The sequence below is a fragment of the Lepidochelys kempii genome, chromosome 1, assembly GCF_965140285.1.
Source record: "Lepidochelys kempii isolate rLepKem1 chromosome 1, rLepKem1.hap1, whole genome shotgun sequence".
NCBI classification, from domain to species: domain Eukaryota; kingdom Metazoa; phylum Chordata; order Testudines; family Cheloniidae; genus Lepidochelys; species Lepidochelys kempii.
Genome location: NC_136380.1, coordinates 217,803,404 through 217,823,133, shown reverse-complemented (window position 1 = coordinate 217,823,133; position 19,730 = coordinate 217,803,404). Strand labels below are relative to the sequence as shown.

Below are 19,730 nucleotides of genomic sequence, written 5' to 3'. Positions count from 1 at the left end.
TGTCCTGTGGTGTCTCCTATGGTCCAGCTGCTCGCATTCCAGCATAAAACAGAAAGCTAGAGTGAGGGGGAATGTTTCAGGGGTAGGTGAGTATAAGAGGGGCATCATTCTGGTTTCCAAAACTCCCATAGGCTGCATGAGCACAGAGATGAGAGCTCAGTGTGGGGGGGAGCTTGCCATCTGTCCTTCCTTGTCTCACACTCCATATCATAGGCGCTGACTTTTGAAGAGGTGTGTGTATTGTGGGGAGGCAGCTCTGACAGTTTTGGGGGGAGGCTATTTTCAGCATATTTATACACTTCTTTCATATTCTAGTTATTGAATATGGTGTCTATAGTGGTATCTTTACCATTTTAATAATGATGAAATTGTTATGAACTACATAATTACATTATCATGAATTACAGTATAGTAAAATCTTTGCAATCCACCTACAAGCTGTCTTCACGAACATCCCAGTTTACAGACATTACATCTCACTGTAGCTTTCTGGATGAACTGTCAGCAATGTTATTTATATCTAGCTCCCTGGTAGAGTCTTGATGCACGTTAAGCACAGCTACATTATTCACTTGGGTCTGTCCCATTGATGACTGGAGATAATTTTTAAGTTTTCTGGAGCTGGAGAATGAGTGTTCCGCAGTTCAGGATGACACAGGCACCGTGAGAAGGATTCTTATAAATTTGCAGTACTCTGGAAGAATAGTGTTTCCAGAGTACTGCAAATGACTCCACGATCCCTTTCTTGAGGGGTAACAGCTAATTCAAGCACCATCATTTTGTATGTATAGTTGGGATTATATTTTGCCATGTGCATTTCTTTGCATTTAACATTGAATTTCATCTGCCATTGTGTTGCCCAGTCACCCAGTTTTGTGAGATCCCTTTGTAACTCTTTGCAGTCAGCTTTGGACTTAACTATCTTGAGGCGTTTTGTAGCATCTGCAAATTTTGCCACCTCACTGTTTACCCCTTTTTCCAGATCATTGATGAATACGTTGAACAGCACCGGGCCCAGTACAGACTCCTGGGGGACACCACTATTTATTTCTCTCCATTCTGAAAATGGAGCATTTATTCCTATCCTTTTGTTGGGGACACTGGGGCATGGCCACTAGGTAACTCGAGGGGATGGAAGACCACGAGTGTCGATGAAGCCCCCTCGCACTAGGCCCAAGTGTCCTTGGCCCCCCTTTTTTCCCGCCTGGAGGCACTTGCAGCATCTCTGCGTACTAGGCCCAAGTGTCCTTGGCCCTCCCGCCTGGAGGCACTCACTGCAGTTATGCTGAGGATCTGCAACAATATGTTGCAGAGTCAGACTGCCTCAAACTAAACAAGGCCAAACAGAGCAAATATAAAAAAAAAAGCTAAATAAAACAGCTTTATGTATAGTTTAACAAATAATACAAAAAACAAGGGAACTAGCTGGTAACTGGATTGGCTGGCTATATGGATACTTAGGGCAACTTGCTATTAAATAAGTATGCTAAAAAAAATGTATAAAAGCCTGTGTAACTTCCTGCTCTGTGTGCAAGATTTGAAATTCTATTCTCCTTGTACCTTTTTGAAGCTTCACATAAACTTTTCTGCTTCTCCACCCCGTTGTAATTATTGGGTGAAGCACACCGGGTAGTGAACCAACTCCTGCTGTTGTTTTGCCTCTCGGCACTGGGTGTCGGCAACAGCTTATGGCGTCCCTGGGTGGGTGACGAGGCTGCTATTTAGCCTTGCCCGGACCCCTCCTGGAGGTTGAGGATTGTGGCGAGAACCGACGCCCAGCGCACACTGGTGAGTTCATCGGGGGCCTCGGAGGAGACGCGATTTGATCGACGTCGGAGGGCACAATGGTGCAAAGCACTCATATAGTGGAGAAGCAGTTGTGGACGACAGTGAGGAACCGGTCCCTTGAATAAGGTAGAAACCTTTTGAAATCCAGATTGTATGCTCTGTTGGAACCTGGGGATGCCCAGAGTTACCCTGTAGGTATGGGACAGGAACAGAGCTCGAGGGTTAGGGCACAGTGTATGCCCCTAGAATGCATTCTAGCAAACTGGAAGGTATTTGGTGCGAATCCAATAACTAAAAGCCAATTAAAACGATTCTGTACAGTTGACTGGCCTCAATATCAACTAGAGGACCAGGAGTGGTGGCCACCAGGATGGTCAATTAATTACAACACGATCCTCCATTTAGTTTTGTTTTGTCAGTAAATGGGTAAATGAAATAAACATTTGTATGCACAAATGCTTATGGCTTTAAGAAATAGAACAGAGCTGTAATTCTGCAGAGCTGTAATCTGACTCCGACTGGTTCGGTAGTAGTTAATGTTAGTCCCCAGACCCCCACTCCCACTGTAATGGCAGAGCCGATGTCCCCTTCGGCCCCCACACCTCCACCTTATAAGGGTAGGATGCCTCGGGTTACAGAGATTGCCCCCTCGGTGGGACTCTATCCTTTGATTCCCGAGACTGTTGTGGCTTGCCCGGGGCAGAGGAACGTCAGGCTACCACTATGCAAGTTTACACCCATGTGCCATTCAATCGAATAGACTTATCAGCTTTTAAAACACAGGCTGGGGAATTCTCAACGAACCCAAGCCAGTTTATTTCAGTCTTTGAGGGGTGCCTCAGTAGTCACAAGCCGGATTGAGATGACTGTAATATCCTCCTGAGAACCCTGTTTTCTGAGGTGGAGAGGGATCAGGTTACAGCTAAGGCAAGGGGAGTGTCAGCTTTCAAGCGAAAAAAAAAAAAAGAAAGGAAGCTATCTGTCAAGTTCCTACCCCAAGTAATTGTAAGCGGCTCAGGGCATTTCTGGGTATGGCAGGCTTTTGCAGGATATGGATCCCAGAGTTTGGACTGTGGGCTAAACCCCTTTGTTTCTTATCTTTTAACTGGAGTGCCTGGCAATGCTTTCAAGGTCATCTAACAATCCTTTTTTAATTTAATGACAAGTCTTTCGTTATCAGAATCACTCTGCCTCTGTTTATAAACAAACTCCCTGCCCAAGGGCAGAAGCTGGGAGCAGCACAGAACTTATCACATTCCCCACTCAAGCTCCGTCTGGGGCGAGGGCGTGTGCTGTGAGCAGAACTCAGGTATGAAAATCAGGGGAGGAACCACTATGGCTTGTGGGTGCGGAGCACCCCCTATTTTTCTTTCATGGGTGTTTGAGCCCCGGAGCACCCACAGAGTTGGTGTCTATGTGTTATATCCTTTACCTGAACGGGACAACTTTTGGCCATCCCTTGGAGTAAATGTCTGTGCCATCCTCAGATGGCTGAGGTCTCATCACTTCACAAGATAAGTAGAGTTCAGGTAAAAAACGTGAGCGGAAAAGCCACAGTGCTGCAGGGAGTAACATGAGTTACTCAGAAAAGGTGCGCTCCTCTCTGAGTCAGTGCTCTGGCCCCAGCACGAGGCTAAGGGAAGAGATGGGTCAAACCAAAATCCGTAGAGCTTTGATCAGAGTGGGGGGACCATGGGCTTGACTGGGGGAGTATCTGGATGGATTGGGGGCAAAAAACCTGGCTGGGGGAGTGGCTGGAGTTAAGGGGAGAGGGGCCTGGCTGAGGTGGTTGCCTGGCAGGGGGGAGGGCCAGGTGTGGGGACCTGGCCAGACTGGGAGTGAAGGGCCTATATGGGGGGGAGCTGGAGTGGGTGGGTGAGGACATGGCTGAGAGGGTGGGCTGGCTGGAGCAGCTTTCAGCTGCCTGATTTCCACTAAAATTAGGCCCTCAGAGTGCCCATTTGCTGCTGCAAGCATAGGTGCCGACTCTGGGGCTGGAGCACCCATGGGGAAAAATTAGTGGGTGCTCTGCACCCACCAGCAGCCAAGCACCCCGCCCCACCTCACCTCCTCCTCCCCTGACTGCACCGGGCGATCCCACTCTTCTGCCTACCTCCCAGTGCTTGCTGCCCCCAAACAGCTGTAGCCAACTCCAGAAGGGAGGGGGGAGGAGCGGGAACGTGGCACACTCAGGGGAGGAGGCAGGGAAGAGGTGGGGCCAGGGTGGGAATTTGGGGAAGGAGTCAGAATAGGGGCAGGGAGGCGGTAGAATTGGGGCAGGAACTTTGGGGAAGGGGTTGGAATGGGGCAGCATGGGTGGAGTCGGGGTGGGGCCGGGGGCAGAGTGGGGTCGAGCACCCATCGGCACCAGTAGAAGTCGGTGCCTATGGCTGCAAGAAGAGGAAGCTAACCTAACGCCAAACTAACCCACATCCGAACCCTGGGGTCACTGCTTCACTCCTGGATCCATAGTGACCAAATGGTGAGTTTAGTGGCAATTCGGGTTTTCTGGACTTCTGATCTTCACCAAAATCAACAGGGTTTTGCCCACTGATAGCTAGAACATTCCCTGAAATATTGGGATTGACGGAGGCGGCCTTCAGAAGTTATTGTGTTCCAAACAGAAATGCTGTGGGTGCTGTGCTTTGCGAGCCCGATAAGGGGCACAGGCCTATCTGAAGGTTCGAGCAGGGGCTGGGAAACAGGACTCCTGGGTTCTGCTGCAGTGTTGCCAAGTCTTGCGATTTTTTCATGACTGGCAGGATTTTGGCTGGGCTGGAGCCAGTCTGGCAATGATGCAGAAGCTTCAGTCCGTTAGCTAATTTGAGCCCTCTGATTGGCTGCCTGCCTCATTTGCCCACCTCATGGGGGCAGAACAACCAGTGAAAGCAGCTGCATGCGGAGCTCCCCTCCGTCCCCAATACAGCAAAGAGAAGCCATTCTGGGTTTGCCTACACGGAGACTTACTGAGTGGCAAGCCAGGGTGTGGATCAACAGCACACTCGTCTGCTGCCTACTGTTGCTGCATGGACCCTGCTACCACACTCTAAAAGTTCTGGAGTGCGCTCTGACCTGCTGCTGTCTGAAACACAGGTTAGTGTGCGGCAGACTAGCCCAGTGTATGTTCACACGCTCTGGCTGGCCCAGGCACTAAGACCCCCTGTGGCCACACCCTCTCACAGGAGGGAGCTAAAGAGCCTAGCAACTCAGGAAAGCCCCACTCCCTCCTTCCCCTCCCTCCTGTGAACAATGCAGATAGGATGGTGCATTTGCACCTCCCCTCTCTGCAGCACCAGCCTAGAAAGGGGCAGAGGGAGGGTAAAGAGCCATTCACTCCCACAGCCTGGACGGGGGAGATGGAATCCTGCTGCAGCCCCCAGGCTAAGGACAGCGGACTAAAGAACCCTAGGAGGAGCTGAGGTGGGCCTGGGGAGGCTGCGTTGTGGGGGTGAGGGCCGAACTAATGGGTTGGGGGCTGGGGGCGTGAACTGAGGGGTGGATGGGTGGGATAATTAATTGCTGGGCAGATGTGGGGGTGAGAGCACCTGCAGCAGGAGCCAAAAGCACCTCATCTGATGCGTTTAGTGTAGTGGGTAACATTAATTGTCACACATACACTGGGAGGAGGAGTTCAGCAAATCAAGAGACAGACCAGAAAGCACAGTATAGATTTTTTTTAAAATCCCATTCGTTTTTGGGCCAATCTCATGATTCTGGGGGGATCTGGCTCATGATTTTTTGATCCCTTGAGGTTGGCGGTACTGGTTCTGCTCGCTCTCTTGCTGACTCATTGTGCGGCTTTGGTTTTCCCCCCAGTGAAGTGGGTTTAGTAACACTGGCTCTGCCCCATTTGTATAGTGCTGGGATCTCTCAGGTTGGACACGGAGCTGGAACACATCAGACTGCTGCTGCATCTTCAGCGATTAGACATCTACCCTGGTACTTTGAGTTGAGAATACTGGGAAGAAAATGACGTGGAGTAAGTGCTTGATCCATCCGCTTCTTTACTACCTGCAATTTAACTGTGGTGTTGGGTATTTCTTTCTTCCATGTCTCTTGAAATTCTTTCCAAATTTCAACAGCATCAATCTTTCCACAGTTTGTCCAAGGCTATGGAAATAGGTTTCAGTATATTCAGCATATCTGCTACATTTTGCTTTCGTCTGATGTTTGGCTGTGATAGTTCTATCTTATTTTGTCACCATTTTCTTCATAAATTATCATCAGGACAGTTCTTAATAAATAGCTCCGAACAGTCAACCGCTGAATTCCATCATACGTTTTGGCGGAGAATTAGTTTGTATCCTCCTGCTCTTTTCAGTGAAGCTGAAGCAAAGCAGTTGTTGTGGAAGTATTTTGCGGTTTTAATAACATTTTCCTTTATTCCTCGAGTTGTACTTAAGAAGTCTTTGGCTAAAAGATGCATCAAATGAGCACTGATTCCATATGTTATAAGTTTCAGGTTCCCTTCATTTTCTTCTACATTTGCAGCATTGTCTGTGACAAAGCTACACACTTGACACTTGAATTTTTGTTGACAGTTTGTTATAGCTTTTGCTACTATTACTTTTAGGTATTCTGCAGTATGGGCATTTCGTGATGTATCAGTTGTTTCCCCAAGATAAAGAACCCCATCTTTTGTTATCACACAAGCATATATTACTGGATCATTGTGTATATTGCTCCACCAAGACTCAGATTAACAAATTTCCCATCAATGTGTTTTGCACACTGTTCAATTTCATTCTCGTACACTGTATCCAGCAACATAACATACATCCAAGACTCAGATTAACAAATTTCCCATCAATGTGTTTTGAACACTGTTCAATTTCATTCTCGTACACTGTATCCAGCACCCTCCCAGCAATGTCTGCTGTGCCAGATGGAGTGTAGTCAGGTCACAATGATTGAACCATGTCAATGTAATATTTGTTCTGGACAAGATGAAAGAGAGAATTTGTTGCATAAATGAACTGAGCAATCTCTTCATTCATGGAGTCTTGCTGGAATTTGCTGGTCCTGACTACGAACTCGTCTACAGTTTTACTAGATGATGAAAAAAATCTTTTTATTTTGATACAGGTAATTTACTGTTTGACATACATTAAGTTGCAGCACTGCTGTTGGTACCAGCAGGTGGCTCTGAAGTTGTAGGCATTGCTGATGAGGGACATTCATAACCCCTTATGTCTAAGATGGACCCTGAAACAAAATGGTAAAAAAGTCACTCTCTTTCACTGCTTATTACTCAGTGCACTGCTTTAAAAATGAGATTGTAACTGAAAGATTCCTCCTGCTGCTGCTGTTTGTACCAGTTTTATGGGAAAATAATTAATAAATCATAAAGATTGCCTAAATGTAATTAAACCCTTATCTCTAGCAACATACCAGGTAGCCTGACATTTTATTAAATGTTAACATTCATAAATGTCTTATAAAACAAAACTGAAAATCTTCACCTGGGATGTTTGGTTATACTGAGCAATAAAAAGTCATTTCAGAAGTCCAGCAGTAACTGATAAATACTAGGTGCTGGGGTTAACCGATCTCCTCATTAAGACTAAAGGGGTCGGGGGATGGAGCAAACTTGGGCCAAAAAGGCTGCATCCCTCAGGAGCTGCAGAGCATGCTCCAATAGAGGGCCTGCTTAAAATGGGACATTGGCAATCAAGCAGTGGGAGAGTGAAGGAGAGGCTCTCTGCAGAAAGGAAGCCAGTTAGTATAATCTGAGACAGAGAAATCCACAGAGGAAGGGCTGCCAGGGGTTTGACCCCTTTTTCTTTCCCCTTCTCCCTGACAAGGAGAAATCACTGGACAGCGAGAAGGGAGCAGGGAAGTCCCGACTGATTATCTGAATAGTTGAGACTGCTTGAGCAACCCTCCATGGGAAGGGAGGCAGAGTGCCGTGACCATGCCCCAAACTGAGGCGAGAACAGGGAAGGTAGGAAGTGGCCCAGGGGAGGCTGGTCTGTTGTACCAGCCAGAAGGGACTGTGACTCTCCTCACCTCTTCCCTCTTGAGCCCTTGGCCGGGACATAGTGGAGAGGGAAGGCTGCTATTCTTCCCTATTTTACCTATTTCTTCGTAACCAGTTCTGACATTTATGCCTCATTACTTGTAATCACTTCAAATCTATCTTTAGGTAGTTAATAAACTTGTTTTATTTTTTTATCTTAACCAGTGTGTGTTTGGATTGAAGTGTTTGGGATACTCCATTTGGGATAACAGGATTTGTGCATATCATTTTCTATTAATAAAATGCCAGACTTTATATGAGCTTGTGTTATCCAGGAGGGGCTGGACCGTACAAGATACACATTTCTGGAGGAAAGTCTGGGACCAGGAGTTTGCTGGAGTTGCTCTGCGGTGTAATTCAAGGGTGGCTGGCTGGAGCACTCTTGCAGTATAGCTGGGAGTAATTTACATGCTCGAGGCTGTGTGTGAACTGGTGAGGCGTGGTTGCTCTCACAGCAAAGCAATGTAAAAGGCACCCCAGGTTGGAGAACTGAGGGGACACCCTGCATAATGTTACACATACCCATTATATTTTGAACACAAACATTTCAAATTCATAAGCAATCCACCCAAAACAAATCTATTATTTACTAACATAGTAAGACGTTGCAGACCATCCACAAGAATGGTGCAAAAACAAGTTTGCTAATCAGTTGATCCAGATTGCTCAGACATGTCCACATCATCATCTTCAAAGTCTGCCTTCTGAGAAGCATTTTTCATGATGTTTCATGCTGACACCTAGGCCTTGCATCTCTTTGTCGAACTGTTTACATTTGGCACATGTTCCTTGTTTGCTCAAAGGTACAGGAATTTCCTGAAAGTGTTCCCAGATAGGTTCTTTTTTATGACCTGCAGCCATCACAGTTTTTTCCCTCCAGTTCCCAGGTGTTAAAAGCAACACTAGTGGCTGCTCTTTGAAGGATGTTGGCTCTTCTGCCCACAGGGGCCTGCTTTGACACCAGGGTTATTCCTTTCTGGTTGCACACTCTGCTTCTTCTCCCTCGTTCCATAACCCCCGATGCCTACCCCCAGAAAAACAAAAGAACTAACAATCCAAGACTTCTGCTCATGTAACCCACGTGCTTTTGCACTGCAGTATTTGATTTTTTTTAGAGAGAGAGAGAGAGAGAGAGAGAGACATGAGAAAGTATTGGATTTCTGTTTGTATCTCTCATGCAAGGAGACTAGGCAAAGCCATTTACCTGAAGTGCCCAGAACCATCCAGAAGCAAATGCTGGTAGTTACTGGGCAGATCTGTGTTCTTCCATGAGCTGGAGGGTAAGTTTCCAGGGTAAGCGGAGCCATAAATGGTCGTAATTTGATAACTGAGTCAATCAGAGCTCAGGTATTGAGAAGCTATAAAATAGTAGAATGAGACCACCCAGCTGGGCTCAGTGATGATCCTGATGACGTGATGGTATTTCCTGGAGTCCGAGGCCCATTGCCTGTGGTGACTTTGCCTGTCTCTTGCACCCAACAGCAAAGCCCTTAGTCCCTCACAGGATCAAGCCCTTAATAGAGTACGACAGTGGACATTTGCAAGGCTGCTGCTTGGTTTTCCCCACATACTTTTACCCAAAACTCTGCTATTACGTCTGTGTCCAGCTCAGATGCGAATTTTGGGAAGGCAGTCTTGCAGTTGCTCTAGTCCCACCTCCTTCTGATACTGTTTGTCAGTCATCTGAATGGAAAACAGATTTGTAACCATTCGAAGAAGAAAAGATGGTTACTTACTGTCATATTCTGGGATGCAATTCAGACCAGTGAGAGGTTGTGTCACTGCTTGTCCTGTAACCCTGAGTGCTTTAAAATGTTCTGCTGTTGTAGCTCCTTGTATGGACACTCCCCGCTAGCAGACAAGCATGCACAGGATGGCTCTCTCTTGCACAGCTCTGATTCAGCAGTTCTGACTCCCACAGCCTAGTTTTTACACCAAAGTCACACTCTGGTATCCACCAGCCTTCGTTACTACTAGCCAAGTGATCCCAGCATGCTCCCAGTCCCAAATGTTCCCAACGCCATCTGCCCTGAAATGTCTGGAACATTCAGAGGAGTAAAAAGGTCCGTTGCTCCTATAAAGAGACAAAAGCAGAGCAGTTTGTTGCTTTAACTAGTGTTAATAATTACTTCAAGTCAAACACAACACTAGGTGGATTTAAAATAAAAGTAAAACAAGTTTAACCAAAAAGGGAGGTTTTAAGAGAGTTCATGCATAAGGGATAAAGACAGAAATGGTTACAAGCAAATAAAAGTGAAAAATGTTTCTAGTGTGTGGTGGGGTGTTCGCCCCACACAAGGCAGAGCAAGTTAAATTAGGTTAATTAACTGGATAGGCTCACATACTGGAGAGCTAGGGATTGAATGATTGATTGAAAACGGAGCTCACCTGAGAAGGAACAGGCAGGGTTGGTATAAAGCCAGGAAGTTGGCAGCAGAAAAGGGCTGCAGAGGAAGTAATCTGCAATCACTGCCTGGGAGACAGGAGGTGTGTTTGCAATAAAGACTCTGGCAAGAACCTGAAAAAAAGGGTGAAATAGCTACAGGGAGCAGAGGGTGCCTGACTGGTAACCTGGGGAGGGAAGTAGAGGAGAAAAGTAGGCTGGAGCATAGGGAAAGAGCAACGGGATCTAGGAGTAAGCAGATTGTGTTTGCTGAACAGAGGGTCCCTGTGCTGGAACTTGGAGTAGTGGGCGGACCTGGATTCCCCTAGCCACCACTGAGGAAAGTGGCATAGTCTTGAATGGCCTGGAAAGGCAACTGGACAGTCAATCCGGAGAGACCTGGATATGCCTGGAAGGGGAAACACATATAGTGACAGTAGTGGCTTGGAGTCGTTCCTTCCTGTCAGCATCAGAAGGGAGCCACTCCATCTTGCTATGCCACCTAACAGCTGAGAGCCGATCAACAAGGAATTAGCATGGTCAGGCTCAGCCCTCAGGGTGGGGCAGAGCAAAAGCAGCCTGTGGCCCAGGTCCCTGGCTGGGCAGACAACAAACAGTCAGGTTCAAGCCCTCTGGGTAGAGCAGAGCAGAAGTAGGAAAATGCAGGCCATCCAGTGTAAGGTGGGAAGGCTGCCACCCCAGGGGTGGGATTGGCAACAGGGGGTAGGGGGACCTGGCCCACATTACTCCACCAGGTCCCAATGGCAGAGAATCCTACCATTGGGTCATCATGGATCCTGCCGAAACATGCTGACTATAGCTTCAGCAACCACAACCAGACTAATGTCTGGTTTCCTTCGGCTACTTTCTACCCCTACCTGTTCATAGGGGTTTGTTACTCACGGGCCCCCAGGGTACTCGGCAGCTGGAAGTTCCAGCAGCATCTCAGAGTATTCCTCCAGCAGTAGGGGTTGATACAGCTCGGTCACTTGTTCAGGGGCCAGCAGCATCCAACTTCTTCCCTGATTCCCTCTCAACTGAGCCGGAGGCCCTGCCTCTTATATTTTCTGTTCTACCCCTCTGCTTCTGGGGTGAGGGGCAGGCCCAGCTTGGCACTGCCCACCAGGGGTTAGGGGGTGGATTCTCCATGTCAGCATCAGAGGGAGGCCACTCCACCTTGCTGACTCCGCAACTCCCATTGTCCAGGAACTGCAGCCAATGGGAGATGCAGGGGGGGGTTCCTGCAGGCAGGGGCAGCATGCAGAGCCACCTGCCCCCCCCACCAGGGACCGCAGGGACGTGCTAGCCGCTTCTGGAGCGGTGTGTGGAGGGGGCAGCGTATGGATCCCCCTTGCATCACATACCTCGGGAGGCTCCCAGTCTGTGGTGCAGCAGGTCGAAGGCAGGCTCCGCCCCTGTAGCTCCCATTGGCCACAATTCCTGGCCAATTGGAGCTGCAGAGTCAGCTCTCAGGGTGCAGGCAGCGTGCAGAGACGCCTGGGCCCCCTCCCCAGAGGCTACAGGGATGTGCCGGTCACTTCCAGGAGAGGCGCAGGGTCAGGGCAGGCAGTGAGCCTACCTTAGCACCACTGCGCTGCTGACCAGGAGCCACCTGAGATAAGTGCCGCCTGGCCAGAGCCCGCATCTGTCACCTCCCCACCCCTACCCCCTGCCCCAGCCTGATGAAAGTGAGTGAGGGTGGGGGAGAGTGAGTGATGGAGGGAGGGGGGATTGAGTGAGCAGGGCGGGGCCTCAGAAAAGGGGTGGGGCCTTGGGGAAGGGGCGGGGCAATGGTGTTTGGGTTTGTGTAATTAGACAGTTAGCAACACTAAATCCCAGAAGAGCAAACAATGGAAAGGGTGGGGTCAGAACTGGGCAGAGCTAATCCCCTGTACAGCCAGGAGGTGATGCCCTAGTGATGAGTGGACCCCTGTGCATTGGGACTAAGACTTAACAAAATTACAATTTTGCTTCAAGATTAGATTCTTACCACACTTCCTCCCAGGAAAATGGCTGACCACCCCCTTGGGTGCTCAATTCCTTTGTCATCTTAGGTGAAAGATGCCAAGATGGCTTTCTGTCTCTGCTTTTATCTCTCAAAGTTCACTGTAGCTCTTGCAAGAGGCAGGGTGACATCATGATGTGCTTCCCCTCCTGTGGCCTTTCCATCCCACTGCTGATTTCTATGCAAATGAGGCTTCCGTTGTTTTGATTCCACCATGCTTAATTTACATGGGAGGCAGGTAGATAGCTGCCTTCCCTCTAGTCTGGAAGAAAACCGATTTCTCTCCTTTTGTTTGTTCACTGACTTTAACGTGTAACATTGAGTATCCATAATGTGTCATATAGTGTTAATACAGACATTTCACAATGATAATCACCAGTATGTCACCAGTTCACATATGGCACCTTACATAACTCATTTTAGACACAGATTATGACAAGAGTGAGTGGGGGTACACTGTGCTTGTCAGGCCAGCTGAAACTCACTGGTACCTACCCAGGGAGTCCCTTGCCATCTGGCACTGGGTTGCTCTTAGGGTCACACTTCCCTGTATTGTAACTGTCCTTTAAGATGTGGGTGCAGACGTGCATTCCACGACCCACCGTCTGCATCAGAGTCTCTACTCTTGATGTTCAGTCACAGCGGCGCTGCCTTTCAATAGCCCGGAGAGGGGCTAAGGGCCACAGGGCATGAGCAAAGCACTGCCCACCAAAATTTTCTGGCTTTGGTGCACTGGGCATGCACACACCTGAGTGATACACATGTCTGTACCCACATCTCAAAGAACAACAGCTACAGGCCAGGGCAGTAACCGTCTCTTTTCACTTCCTTTTTAAATTTTGTTATTTGGGTGGGTGGGGTGGATTGGAGGGGTGGAATAAGGGATGACTGTCTGTCAGGAATGGTGACCCGGGCTGGCTGGGGCACTTACACCCCACCCCCCTATGTGCAAGAGACACTTTGTTTTTTATGACAGAACTAACAAGCCATGCAGCAGCCTACTAACACTAGCCTAACCCTCTTCCAGAATCCTAACCCTGCAGTCACTGCTCACCCCTGTATCCAGAGTGGCTAAAGGGTGATTTTAGTGGAAATCAGGTTACAGACAGACTGAGAAATGCCACTGAGTTGAGTGTTGGGCTTCACTTCTCTCAGCCAATTATGTGTATTGCAGTAACATCCACAGACCCAGTCAGGATTGGGGGCCCACTGAGCTGGCTGTGAAGACACAGCCCCTGCACCTCAGAGCTTCTCTGTTTCCCTTTCCCCAACCACCTGCCCCCAAACATGAGTGCTGGTTGAAAGGGTGTGAAGTCCGGGATCAGGCTTTGGATTGGAGGGTTGGTTCAAAGGCTCAGAGTTGGGATTTGAATTTTGTGTTGAAATTTTGTGTTGAGAGTTTGTGGGGTCCACTCTTGGATTAAAAATCTGGGGCTCCAAGGTCTAGTTTTGAGCTAAAGGTCCTGGGCTGGAGTTTTGGGTTAGGATTTCAGTTCTGCGTTAAAATCCAGTTTTGGGTGGAAAGTTTCAGAGTCAAATTCCAGTTCCTACTTTCCCCATCATGAAGCAAATGAAGAGGGATTGCTAAATCCTGTAGTCAGAGGTAAGTTTTAGCTTTGCTGTTTGTAATGTAGTGGAGAGATCCATTGGCAGGATACACTGTTGGAGCAACTATTGAAAATCTTCCTATTCTTTCAGATGCAAGCCACTAAGCCCAGGATTCCACCCTGCATGCAAATAAACAACAGCTGGGGGCTGCCAGTCCTGGGGTAAGTGCCCCATAAAACCCAGGAAGGGAAAGGCAGAAGGTTGGCTCAGGTCCAGAGGGAGCTCTCTTCCTGATCCTGTTCCTGCTTCTTTGTTTACCCAGGTGTGTTCTCCACTCTTGACTCAGCCCCAGAGCCAGTCTCTGAGCAATGCAGAGGCAAATCCAGCACTCTGGGATTCTCTTCTTCTGCTTTTTGCTTACACTTAAAAATATTTCACAGCTTTTCCTGCAAAACCACTCAGCTAACATTGCTTCTGTCTGTGACAATGCAGTATTGTAATTTATATATTCTCCCTGGCCTCAAATGGATGAAACCAGAGCTGCTCAAATATATGCTCTGTGCTGCCAACAGATGGGTACAGGCTGACAGACCAATGGGGAGCACAAGGAAACAATGAGACAATATTGGTCAGCATGACGGGTAGTGATCTCAGAATGCACATTATCTGGTCAGCTCTTGAGAACATCTCTCTCTCTCCACAATATTTCTAGGGCATCTAGTATCATTGTAGCTAGTATCTTTGTGAGCGATTCAGGCTTTTCCCATGGAAACTGTTGGTGTGGATCTGTTGCAAAAAAAACCACCCCAAATGCCAGCTGGGGATGTTCGGCAGGAACTGCCAGTGCTGAGTGAGGACCATGTATAGTACCTTAAGTTTGGGTCAGCGCCAGGGAGAAAGATTCTGTTCCTGCTCCTGTTTCTGCTTTTTTGTTTATCCAGGTGCATTTTCCCTCCTTTTCCTCAGTTATCAGAGCCAGAGCTTCAGCTGGGCAAAGTGATATGCAGCTAGACAGGACTTGACTCCTGTCTATCTTGCTTTTATGACCAAATTAGGCAGCAGGGCAAAAATGTGCCAATTTCCTTTGTCATGTGGCAGTCTCCCCTATCCTATATTTAAAAGAAAAAAAAAATGTTCCCAGTGGCTAATTCACTCAAGAGCTCAGTTGGTGGCTTGGGGTAGTTTTGTGATACATTTCAAACATGTTAGGCTAATATACAAGATTAGATTCAACAGCTGCCCAGTGGAGAAGTTTATGGTTGAAGATTTTGTGACCCTTAGGTATTCTAATCCCTGCACACTGTAAGAGTTTTGCCTGATGCTTAGGAATTTATATAACAAGAGTATTTTGAAAGCTGCTCAGAAGGCAATTCAGACACATAAAGCAGAGATGGCCCCAAATCCTACTGCTGGGGTTGGAATTTCTGGCATCTGAAAATTTGGGAGTGGTTGGGCTGGGAATTTGGTCCTGGTCCAGCTCTATCACCAAATTTTCATGCTGAAGGATAGCAAACAGTGTTGCCACCTTATGGGCAAAAAATTCGGGATGCTGTTATTGAGTGAAAAAGTATGTAATAAGCTAATTTGCATACAGGGACATAAATTGCATGTAGTAATCTCCATTTAAAAATTATGTAGATTAAATACCGATGGAGGCAGCAAATGGGCAACCTTGGCGAAGAAAGCCCTCTGTGTGTCTACAAGGCAAGCTTCCCACGCACACCACCCTGCCAGCTTTCCTCAGTCCTGACAGCTGGAGTCTGCCCAACGGGTAACAGGTAGGTCAGTCTCTCTGCTGAGTCAGACAATCAGTGCCACGTGGTGCTGAGTGTGCAGTGTGGGAACTGGAACTGAGACCCGCCAAACTCATCTCATAAAGTGGCCATTAAACATCCATGGGAACACCCGTCAGTTGTTGGGCTGGATTCAAACTGGTGACTTATAGCTGAAAGGCCATTAGTGATGTCCTGAAACATTCAGACCCCATGCGTATTTAGGCATCTATGGAATGGAAGTTAGGTGTCTAAATACCTTTGAGGACTTGGGCTTCAGTCCGCAAATAGATGCCTCTATGGTAACCAGCCACTAGAGAAGAGTGTGACCCATTTTGCCAGTGGGTTAGATGCCTTGTTACATAGCAGGGGAATGTTGGGGATCAGGGTTCTTGGGTTCTGTTCGTAGCTCTCAGAGGGGAGTGTTGAGTAGTGATGCTAGACAGACTAGTAAAGCACAAGTGGTGGATTTGGCTGTTTCTTTGGAAAAGGCAGCATGGCTGAGCTTTGTTGTATTAGAGCTCAGGATTCTGTACCCAACTCTGCTAGGAGTTACTTTATCCATTGAAGGCCTGTGTCTTGGGAGAGAGATGGAGCCCTGCTCAATAATCAAGTCTGATGTGTGCAGAAGTGTTAGAAGCGCTCAGTAGACGAGGTGAAAGGTGAGCTCATGGACTCTGCACTGTGCCCTTAGAAAATAACGTGATCTGCAAGGGAGGGCTCTGCTCTGTCTTCCAGTCTCATCCCCCAGACTGGTGCAAAATTGGGAAAACGGGTAACTCCCTGCTCCAGGACTCAGGGAGCACCTAGGGACTTGGCTGCCCATTTTCTGCAACACCTGGTCGCCCATACAAATCCTGAGCAGGCACGTGAGAGCTGATGGGATCACAGGATTTGAGGGTGATATGGTCAGAAGCACTCACTATGAAATCCAGCCAAGTGTGCATGCAAGAGGGGACTCATGATGATCCATCTCAAGGCAAAACAATGGGACAGAAGTTGCAAGCGGAACAGCTAGTGGGGTCAGCTTAGCAAACGTGAAGTCTGCAGCTGCTCAACGGGGTGAAAAGCCAATTTGTCTGACTGACACTAATTGATGTGGGGAGCGGGCATGGGAAACAGATGGGGCCAGTGACTAATGGACAGAGTCCAGGAAGGCTTGGATTGGCTGGGGAGCATCCTGTATGATACACCCCTGAATCTGGGGGACTATAAACACTGGAGCGAGTGAGAGACAGGTGATCCCTTGGACTCTTGTTCCGCTTGCCCGTCCCCAGGGAGAAACAGCAGAACACGGGAGGGCTGGAGTTCTCCGAGTGAGAGAACAAGCTTCATCACCAGCCTCCCTTCTCTCCTGGCCTCCGTCCTGAGACACTCCACCTCCCTGTGCTCCCCACGGGTCTCCCATGAAGATGTGGGCTCCCATCATCCTTAGCTGCGTGTTCTACACCATGGTGACAGTGGCACAACCGTAAGAGATGTTGAAATACTTGATCAGTAGAGGTAACATTGAGGGGTTCATTGGGACCAGGATGTCACAGGAGGGAGGCAGCAACCATGCCTGTCAGACTTGGGGGTGGTTTGCAAAATCCTACAAGCCCCATCTTATAGGACCAAATCCTACCAACCTGAGAAAGCCCCACTAAAATATATCTGAGAAATGTGGTGATCATCTGGGTATATGGTAAGTTGCAACACCAAGGAGTGAGGGGTTGGCAGCTTGAGGGGGGAGAACCAAGGAGTAAAGGGGATGACATTGAACAAAGGAAGGGGGATGGAGGATTTGGGTCTGGATGACCAGAAGATACTTCCCAAGAGCAGGGCCTGTGAGACTGTGAAAGAATCTCTCCAGGGAAGGGATGAGACATTGCATTGCAACTTGGGACATTGAGAACTAGGACTGGACAAAGCCCTGCAGAATAGACCGAACAATCCCGAGCTGGCTCCTGGGAGAATAGTCCAGATGTTAGAGATGAGTCCTAATCAGACCTGAGATTGGAATGACCCAGAGCTCTGGGACTGGTTTGGATTGGAAGTACACAGCTGGTCCTTATCTCTATAAGGGCAGAGCCAAGGCCCCAGGTCTAAGTGTCCCCTGAACTTTGGCTGGTTTGGATCTAGATGCAGACCTGAACATTGCAGTCAAGCCCAGCAGGGCTGTCCCCAGCTCTGATTTCTAGGAGTCCACCAGGGAGGGGGCCCCACTGGCGATGGTTCCCTTGTCCCAGGTGGAGGTGATTTTTCTCTATGCCAGGAGAGCTATGCAGGCCCCTCACCTGTGCTACTGTACTGTGCCCCAAAGGGACACAGCAGTAGCCCCTGTGTGACATGCGCTGGTGGCTCTCAGTCTTGCTCTGAGCATGGGAGATATCTGCATTGTAAACCCAGCAATACCGCTGTTACTGATTGGTGCCCTGGGTGGCAGTCTCAGCAGAGAGGCCATGGACTGCATGGGGCCTGGAGACTCCCCTCTGCCCCCAGGGCAGAGTCAAGTCCCAGGGTGGTGGAGCTGCCTTTCCTGAGGGATAAACACAGGACTTCAGCCTGTGGGTTTGTGGTTAACACATAGCCTGGGAGTCTGGAGAGAGCTGGTGATCAGCACCTCCCCCTCCCTCCCAGTGCTCCTGCCTGCTGTGGATCAGCTGTTCATCCGCATTCAGGAAGCACTGGGGGGAGGGGGAGGAGTGAGGGTGGGGCACACTTGGGGGTGGATCAGGGCAGGGGCGGGTAGGAAGAGATGCAGTGGGGTTGGGAACTTAGGGGAAGGGGTGGAGTGGGAGCAGGGCCTGGGGCAGAATAGGGGTTGAGTACCCCCCGGAAATTCATAAAAACGGCACCTATGGGTGCAGCGATCAGGGCGAGATCCTGTTTCCTTTCCATTGGCAGCTTTTGCTCCCCATTGAAATTATTGAATTTATCACATGTTCCCCTCACGATCCTACAGAATTTGTCAAATCCACTCCCTGATCCTATAGACATTGTTACACACTCTCCCAGCCAATCTGATAGATGTTGTCACCCCTATTCCCCCATCCCTATAAAAGTTGTCACATGGATTCTATAGCATTAGTCCCATTTGTTCCCATGAGGGTGAGCCTCCTAATATAAACTGCATTGTTCTTCTGTTCTTTGTGCCCCCTGCAGGAGATACCTGATTGTCATCCCAGCCGCACTAACCTTCCCATCTGTCCAGAGGGTGTGCTTGGACCTGAGAGGGGTGGAGAAGCCCATTCGAGTGGCCTTGACTCTTGTGCATGCGTCCAGGAGCCTTGTCCTCTTCCGAAGGGTCATCCGGAACAACAGGATCTTGGAATGCTCCAAGTTTTGGGTGAGCAGCTCTCCCGGGGACGAGCCAGGCTCCCATTGCTGATGGCTCCCAGGCTGCTGTGTCACATCGTAGGTTCGCTCACCAGAGAGAGAGAAAGGAAAAGATATAGAGAATGAGAAAAATGAGACTGATGCGGAAGGGTGAGAAAGGAGGAGGAGGGAAAGTGAGACAGAAAAAAGCCAGGTAAATGGCAGCCTGCATAGTCTCTTCTCTTTTTCTGCATTTATCTGCGTGGCTTCATCGTAAAGCTCCTGTCTGGTGAGGTAAAATGTGTCTGACATGCTGCCCTAAGTACCAGATACATGACCTGGAAACAGCAGCATTCCCCTGGCATGCTGCCTGTTAGGGAACCTCTGGCCATCTTGGCTTTTCCCCACTGTGTTTCTTCATTTCCCTCTCCAAATGTCTTGCCTTATGTTCTTGTCTCTCCCTGATTTCTCCCTTGATGGAATTTATTGGCCTTAAAAGGTGCTGAACCGGCAGCCCTGGGGAGTGGTGTCCTCTGGTTATCCCTGAGTAGACACAGCATGGTGCTTCCTACATACCATGTACACCACCCATGTGCCTCTGTCCTAAACCATCTCTACGAGTGAGGGGGGATTTCAGCCCCCATGAGCCATTCAGTCACTGACCTCCACACAGAGATGGCCAGTGAGGGACACCAGTTAGTGCTGATTTGTGATGCCCTGCTAAGGATTGGAGTGAGCCCCGCCCAACTCATTACACTGGTGAGACCAGGCAGTGCACAGGCCACCATACAGCCTGCTCCTGCACTAGGGCAAACACCTTCCCCCCCTCTTGCTAACATCTCTGCTGTTCACATACCTGCCAGGGCTCCACAGCCCAAACCCAAGGGCAGAACAAAGGCACCATTCATTGTTCCAGCA

General features: G+C 48.8%; 1 long non-coding RNA gene across 1 annotated transcript; it reads right to left on the bottom strand.

Annotated features, from left to right (window-relative positions):
* Nucleotides 1–6,268: 6,268 nt before the first annotated feature.
* Nucleotides 6,269–19,650, bottom strand: LOC140898959 (uncharacterized). The gene is made up of 3 exons (XR_012155161.2): nt 18,693–19,650; nt 10,196–10,325; nt 6,269–9,881 (listed from the first exon to the last, which is right to left on the bottom strand). It is a non-coding gene; the product is annotated as an uncharacterized LOC140898959 (long non-coding RNA).
* Nucleotides 19,651–19,730: the final 80 nt, after the last annotated feature.